Genomic DNA, 7,723 nt, shown 5'->3' with positions numbered 1-7,723 from the left:
GACCCCACCTGCTGCTTTTCTTTTTTTATTGGCCAGTTAGGGCTTTTTTAGCCTCAGCATCTACCCATCACATTCCTATATCCAGCTAGATATTCTGAAATCCAGATGAGTTGACATTTTCTAAATAAGTCATAGAATCATAGAAAATTAGGGTTGGAAGGTTTCTCAGGATGTCACCTAGTTCAATCTCCTACTTAAAACAGGACCATCCCCAACTATATCATTCCAGCCACAGCTTTGTCTAGCTGGGTCTTAAAAACCTCCAAGGATGGAGATTCCACCACCTCTCTGGGTAACATGTTCCAGTGCTTTACTACCTACCTAGTGAGAATGCTTTTTTTTCCTAATATCTGATTTAAACTTCCCTTGCTGCAACTTGAGACCATTGCTGTCATTTGCCACCACTGAGAACAGTCTAGCTCAGGAGCGGACAAAATGGTGGATCCAGCCAGTGGCCAGACTCCATTTCCTAGCAGCCCCTGTCCATGTTGCTGTGGCCCGTTTCCATGGAGACACTAGCAGTGGCAGCACCATGGCAATGTAGGGCCAGGGTTTCCATGGCAGGGTGCAAGGCTGGGCAGGAAGCTGCTCTAGGGCCAGAGCTGGACTCTGACAGCGTGACAGCGTGGTTTGAAGTGAGGGCAGAGCTGCAACCCACTTCCTGCACACCCCTGCTCAGGGTGTGCGGGCAGTGGATCAGAGCTCTGCCCCAGCTCCAGACCTCACTGTCACCGCTACAAGATCCCAACCCCGGAACAGATCCCTGCCCTGCTGCGCATGCTGCCAGCACTGCTGGGGCCAGTCTCCATCAAAACCATGGCCCCCTGCTGTCATGGCACCCTGGGTCTCCCTGGTAACTGACTGCAGCAATGCAGGCAGGGGCTGCTGGGAAATGGAGTTCACTGTGAGCCCAATCCAACCCACAGGCTGGACTTTGCCAGCCCCTGGTCTAGTTCCATCCTCTTTGTAGCTACCCTTCAAGTAGTTGAATGCTACTATTAAATCCCCTCAGTTTTCCCTTCCCAAGACTAAATAATTCCAGTTCCCTCAGCCTCTCCTCAGAAGTCATGTGCCCCAGCCCCCTCACCATTTTCATTGCCCTCCACTGGACTCTCTCCAATTTGTCCACATCCCTTGTGTAGTGGGTGGCCCAAAACTGGACACAGATGTGGCGTCACCAGTACAGAATAGAGGGCAATAATCACTTCCCTCAATTTGCTGCCAATACTCCCAGTATGCTGTTAGCCTTCTTTGCAACAAGGGCACACTAATGTGGAGAAGAGCTGTACAGTTGTGCTCAGTGGGATAGAAACAAAGGTCAAATGCTTTGGAAAGATAAGCAGATTGGCAGCAAGAACCAGGAAAATGTCTCCTTCACTTGCTGCCCCTTAACCTGCTTGTATTGATAATTAATGGCATTATGTTTCTTTGAAGTTTCTAGTAGTATAACTACTGTCAAATCCAGAACATATTAGATGGTCTGTTTCCTAGAGTGACAGTTCCCACAGAGTATCTTGTATTGAATTTACATTCAACTGATAACAGCAGGTGCATTAAAAAAAAGTAGGCCACCTGCTATGATACAACTGTGTCAGCTGTTTCAGTTTTAAAATAATTATCTTTAAAACAACATTTCTTCATAGAAAAAGAAAACTATCAAAATGATATACTATTTATAAATTTGAATAGAGAAGAATACTCCTCTGACCTTTACAACTTTCAGATCCCTATTCCTTCAATTCCCTGCTAGACTTTTCTTTCTTCTAAGTGGAAGTTAATCCTTCATTCAAAAGAAATACGTAGGGAAAATTTCCAGGAGCCACAACTCCTGTTCAGCTGCCTTTAATTTGTATTTAAAGTCTTGTTTTGGCTCGAAAAGCCTATGTAAACTTGGCAGAGGGCACCTGCTGTCAATCACAGTCAAAGTGCCATTTAAAATCCTTTGAAGCCTATCATTGCTATTGCACTACAAGTGGGCCAACTACAGAAAACTAACAGGCTGAGAAGAGAAGGGAAGTATACATGGAGGCACTGAGCTCAGAAGGAATTGAGGAGGAAAGTAATTTTATTTGGGTGGAGACTATGCTGGAGTGTGAGGTGGGAAAGGCAAGGAAATAGGAAAGGTGGGCTAATTACTCCAGCTGTCAGCTCACTGTCTGATAAATTGTTTACAGCTGAGCAATCTTTGTTTTCTTCTTGTATTTCATGTAATTTCTGGGAGGTGGTTTGGAGTGGTTTTTGGGAAGTGTCTTAGTAACTTGTTGTCAGCAGCCTGAATCCTCTTTATTTTAAAACCATTTTTGGGGAAAGGGTGAGACTTTCCATATATTTCTCCTCTAAATCATTTTTTATAGCAATATTTATCTTGATGTTTGTAAACACAGAGGATACTCCAAACTTGAATTTCTCCTGCCCCTCAACTTCCTCTCCTGATTCTCTCTTTACATGGTGCACTTACTGCTAGTTCTTTTCTCTTTGTTTCCCATAAGAAGGCTCTGCAAACTTTGCAGCACAGGATGTAGAGCCAAAGTACTCTTTCAAATGTCATTGCAGTATGTATAAAAAGAATCAAAGCCAGCACAAATGATTCTTATAAATTTGTATAAATATAACCAACTAGGGTGTGTAGGGATTAAACAAGTCAATATTCATCAGTTTTGGTCTTGTTTCAGACATGAGAGAAGCTGGGGAGAAAAGCAACTGAAATGGTCTTTTTAATCACTTTATAGAACATTCATTATTTAGTGAAAAGCTATGGGAGAAAGGCTTTCAGGTACAGAATGCTTTCTGAAATAGGTTGTGGCTTTTACCATCTCCTGTCACTTATTTAATTGAATGTTGACAAAGTAAATGGAGTGTTGTTTTCAAGTATTGTAGTTAAAACTGGAGAAAAAAAACCCAGCAAACCCTAAATTGCAGCTGCCTCTATCAGGACATTGTTTCACGGTTTATAAGAGGCTATATCAAGCAATTCATGTATGATAAAGCATCAGCAACTTTTACTAACAAACATCCAGCTGCAATATCCCCAGATAATGTTTAACTGTTAACCCTGGAACTGAGAATAATGGTAGTGCCTGCTGTGATTCTTTTGGTAAACCATGATTAATATCCTGTAAAATAGCTAATAGAAGAATATACAATACAACTATCTGTTCATTTTTAGAGATAAATGAAAACATTATTTGTTAATAGAGCAAGAGAATTCCTTCATTTGCTCATCATCAACTATATTTCCAATAATCCTAGCTTGATCCGGCACAACAGCAACTAGTAGGATTTTACAGTCTGCTTTTCTCTTACCCCGAAGAGAAGCAAATACTTTAGCTGTAGGGGACAGCAGCTGAAAGAAAATGTGAATATGCCATATGCTGTGACAACTAGTTGCAATCTTTTATAGGTAAGCACAGTAAAACCCACTCGCACGTATTCAGTAGCTTTCTGATGGTTTCCTTCCGCATTTGAAGACTACAGAAAGCTAACTTCTTAACTTTGCTACTTGCCGCTGGCTGAAGATGAAAGGTAGTCAGCTCTGAGGACTAGTTGAGGGGTTTGTGTTCAGTGTGAGTAAAACAGGCAAGAATATTGTTGGGGCTAGAAGGGGAGTATTTGTTCCCCAAGAATAGTTTCTTGTATAAACAAGATGTAGCAAATGTTTGTTATGATACATTTTTATGGAATAGTTTTCTTCTCCGTATTCTAGAAAGAAAATAACCCAAATGTTCACGCTCTAAAAGTAGTGGCTGAGCAGTGTTTCAACCCATGTCTTACTAGATTTGTTGTTAGCAAAAGCTGTCACATGTCAGTTGCCAACAAAAGTGAAAAGTTTAACAGATGTTGATATAAAAAACAGAAAGCTACCAAATAGAAAAAGCAAAGTATTTGTGTATATATGCCAAAGAATTAAAAACCTGAGTTCAAATTCTAATTAGCAATTTGCTCATGTTGTTGCTTGAAGGGTATGTTTTTGGTCTAGATTTTGGGGATGCTAACTCTTTCTGACTGGCTTTGGATGTAATAACTATGTATATTCAGAACCTCTGAGCATTAGACCATTATGTCTAACAGCCCTAGTGTTAAGCTTGATGCTTAAAAAAAGATATTGTATGTGGACAAACTGTTATCTTTAGCAAATACTTTGCTTCTGATGTTTTCAAACTTCCTTTGTAGTCTTCCCCCCCACCCACCTTCTTCCCAGCCCTTGTCTTAATAGGGAGCCTCACAGTAAATAGTGATTTCTTGAACGTTTGCGTCCTAGTTTTATGAATGCGCAAAGCCAGGTTTATTATCACAAGAGTTTACATGAACTAGGGCCTTGACTGATTACAAGTAGCTGTGTTTTTCCAAGTCTATCTGATCAAACGTGCATAGCAGGGTCCCATCACACCTTATTGCTGGTGGAGACAACCTGATCCCGGGCTCCCCCTGCACCAGCAAGAAGCGAGTTCCTGCAGCTGGGAGCCTCCTCAGCTGATGGTTGCCGCATGCACCACTGTGGCTAGGAGGCTGCTGTGATCTCTGCCCGTGCATCTCTCAGCTGGAAGACTGCAGTTGCTGTGATCTCCCAGCCACTGCAACCTCAGCCATGAGGTGCATGAGGTGCCCCTGCAACTGATAGTTTGCAGCAGCTGCAGTCTTCCAGTAGCAGGGACACAGGCTATATGTGCAAATTAAAGCTAAATAGAAACCAGCTATGAAGCTATTACACATTTTCCAGCAATAACTTGTATAGCAGGTTGGAGCTTTTTAAGGCACTATAGTTCATTTGCATATGTAGCTATTCTAAATTTAATTGTGCAATTAACCAGGTAATTGCATAACAGATGTAATGTGTAGAAGGGTCCTTACAGCCTGGTAAGAAAACACTGACCTAAACAAAAAAATTTGTTCTGGGTATGTTGCACTTTTTGTTTGTGTTTGCTTTTGCACTTGCTGAGCTCTAATTTAGTCTTTGTAGAGGATGAGCTTTCATTTAATGATTAATTCATTTGATTGACATTTCTTCATGTCTCCAAATACTTTATAGCATTATAGCATGCAAAAAGCTTGGAAAGCTGAGTTCTGTTGAAGGGATAAACAGTTGGGAAGGTGGGACTGAAATTGTTTCGAATAAATAGCATTCCTATTCAATATATACCTGTTCTAAAATAATTCCATTTACTTAGGTTTGTAGAAAATGAGCATCTGGCATATAAGTTTTACCTACAATCTATTTATAGTTTTTTTTTGTTTTGTTTTGTTTTGTTTTCCTCAGTCTAGCACATCTTGGTTCCAGTCTTTTTCTTTTTTTTTTCTCAACCCCTTTGTCGTGGAAACACACACAGAGTACTTTTGGGTCAGGTCAGCAGAAGCTTTTATTCGAAAGAAACTACAGCTGTAGGGGGAGTTCCAAAGTGACATGGATTTCCCAAGCACTTGGAAGGGGTCCCCCCCCAAGAGCAAAATCAGGAGGCTTATATACTTTTTAACAGTCGCTTACAACTCACATGATCATATAGTGAAATTAGCATGAAAAGCGGCTATAATATTACTTCATTATTTCTTTGCTGTTATCAGGATGGGAATTATGGGAGAGATAGGGTTAGTTCACAAACCTCCTTCTTGCACCTGGAAATCTACTTTGTACATACTTTTTTTTTTTTACCTTCAAGGCCGCGGTGAGCGAAGCATTTGCAGAAGAGTTACAAAGAACAAACACTTGCCCTTATCTGTTCTACTGTACCGAGCCAGCAATTCTACACAAAGCGGTTATGTCATCTTATAACTAAAATAATCAAAGTTTAAGGCATATATTTTTTCTGATTCCATACCTTCTTTCAAGACCAAGAGGACTTCATTTTCTCTGACTTAGAGTTTGCCCAGCCCTAAAATGGGAATTATAAAAATGCCTACTTACTTACTGTATGGTGAGGTAGTTAGTTGTGTTAACCTGAAGTCAGTCAGAAGGCAGAGCAAAATGGTGCCTTAAAGACTGACTTGTTCAGAAAGGTATAACCTTACATAGGTGATGGCCTACTTTGTCATATGCTATTAATGTACTTGTAGAGCACTAAACAGAAAGGAATAAAGCAATTTAAGTACAAAGGATGGAGTTAGGAGGAAGAAAGAGCAGGGGGAGGTGGGTTGAAAAGATCAAAAGCAATTTAACTAAGCAGTAAACCCACTGAAGGACAGGGGTTATGAAAGCCCAGGTAATGGGATAAGAATCCAGAGTCTCTGTTGAGACCATAAATAACAATTCAGGTTGTGAATGATTTTTTTTGTTCTACAGTTTCGTATTCCACTTGGTTATCCATAGTTCTGATGCAGGCTTTTGGGTTTTTCTGGAACTGATGTCAAATCAGTGTCCGTTTATTCTTTCATGTAGGGATTGCCCTGTCTCGCCAATGTCTAGTAAACTTGATTTCTGCAAGTCCATTTGTAACATCTGATAAAGTAGTCTGTTGCCTACGAAAGCTTATGCCTTTCTGAATGTGTCTTTAAGGTGCCCCCTGCTGTTTTTTCTACCTGAGACCCAGTTCTCACAACTGGATCTGCATGAAAATCAGGTTTCTTTGATTTGTAGAATGCTTGGAGATCCTAGGATGAAAGAGGAGCTCTGAGGACTAGTTCACCCTAAAAGAAGGTTTGGAGTTCTTTAAATTCCCACTGGTACATCTTCAATGTTACTGTATGTATTCATGATTGCATTATCTGGCCTCAATCTTGGGAGGACCTTAAAAAGGGTGAACATGTTCTCCTCATGAGTAGCCCCATTATCTTTCACATGGGTTAAGAGGTCTGCCTTCTGGGAAATTGTTGCAGGAGCAGCCCATAATTTGTACCATGCCATCCTTTGATTATAAATTGTACAATCGGTTCAAACCAGAATTTTTATGGGGGTTGTATTCATTGGGTTTTATTCCTCCCTCTCTCTCTCATAGCTTTATTTAGGCCTTAGCAGCATTCTAGCTGTAGTGTTTCCTTTGAAAATTGCTTGGCCTTTTTTTTTTTTTTTGAGGGGGGGGAGATAGTCACCATCTTACTGCTTAGGCTGGCTGCGTCCATTTATAGTATTATTGTTTCCAATAATATCCCTGCTGATCTCATGAAAGAAAAAACAGTAATGTAAAAGACATTGGGTTTGCTCCAGCTTAAGTGAACAGTAAGTTCTCTCTGACCTTTTCTCTTTTTTCCAAAATAGTTTAGGAAAAAAACATCTGTACTCAGATCTGTCCATGGGTATGTGTACATTTTAGAGCAAGCAAAATACTAGAATAGATTTTTTTTTTTTTTTTCCACCCCTGAAAAAGATAAAATTCTTTTGAAAACAACTGTGGTTCAGTGGCTATTTAAAGGGGTATTGACAACTTAATCTAGATCTTTTTATTATGAAAATTACAGTATTTTCAGATATTAAGCTGTTTTATACCCCCTACCAATTTTTTAATTCGAGTCACTTTTACTTTTTTTTTTTTTTTTTTTAAATGATTTTGCTTTTGTTTGCTTTTGAGAGCCTTGCAGTCAATAAAGGGAACCTGCTACAGCCCAGATCCTCTAAGCTGATTTAGTATGCATGGACCTTAGACCTCGCAAGGAGCCTCAGTGATTTTGTTGCAGCTTTATGCAGGCCCAGTGGTCAAACTACAAGGATGATCTTGCGGGACTGGAGCTAAGTGAATGTCCATGGGGGCACTTTGTACACAAAATAAACTGGGGAAAAAAAGTAGATGCAAACTATTTT

At 40.2% G+C, this 7,723-nt stretch overlaps 1 protein-coding gene across 4 annotated transcripts in view; it reads left to right on the top strand.

Annotated features, from left to right (window-relative positions):
- Positions 1-1,954: 1,954 nt before the first annotated feature.
- SGMS2 (sphingomyelin synthase 2) overlaps positions 1,955-7,723 on the top strand; it is a 75,224-nt gene continuing 69,455 nt past the window's right edge. For 2 of the 4 annotated variants that reach the window (XM_059722132.1, XM_059722130.1), the window contains exon 1: positions 1,955-2,123. The gene's annotated coding sequence lies outside the window, so the exon portion shown is untranslated. Of the gene's footprint in view, positions 2,124-2,186; positions 2,312-6,544; positions 6,626-7,723 lie in introns of those variants that run through there. The other 2 variants (XM_059722133.1, XM_059722131.1) reach the window with 2 other exon arrangements.

This window comes from Alligator mississippiensis, chromosome 2 (assembly GCF_030867095.1).
Source record: "Alligator mississippiensis isolate rAllMis1 chromosome 2, rAllMis1, whole genome shotgun sequence".
In the NCBI taxonomy this organism is placed as follows: domain Eukaryota; kingdom Metazoa; phylum Chordata; order Crocodylia; family Alligatoridae; genus Alligator; species Alligator mississippiensis.
Note: the sequence above shows the minus strand (reverse complement) of the source record. Positions and strands in the feature narration are given on the sequence as shown.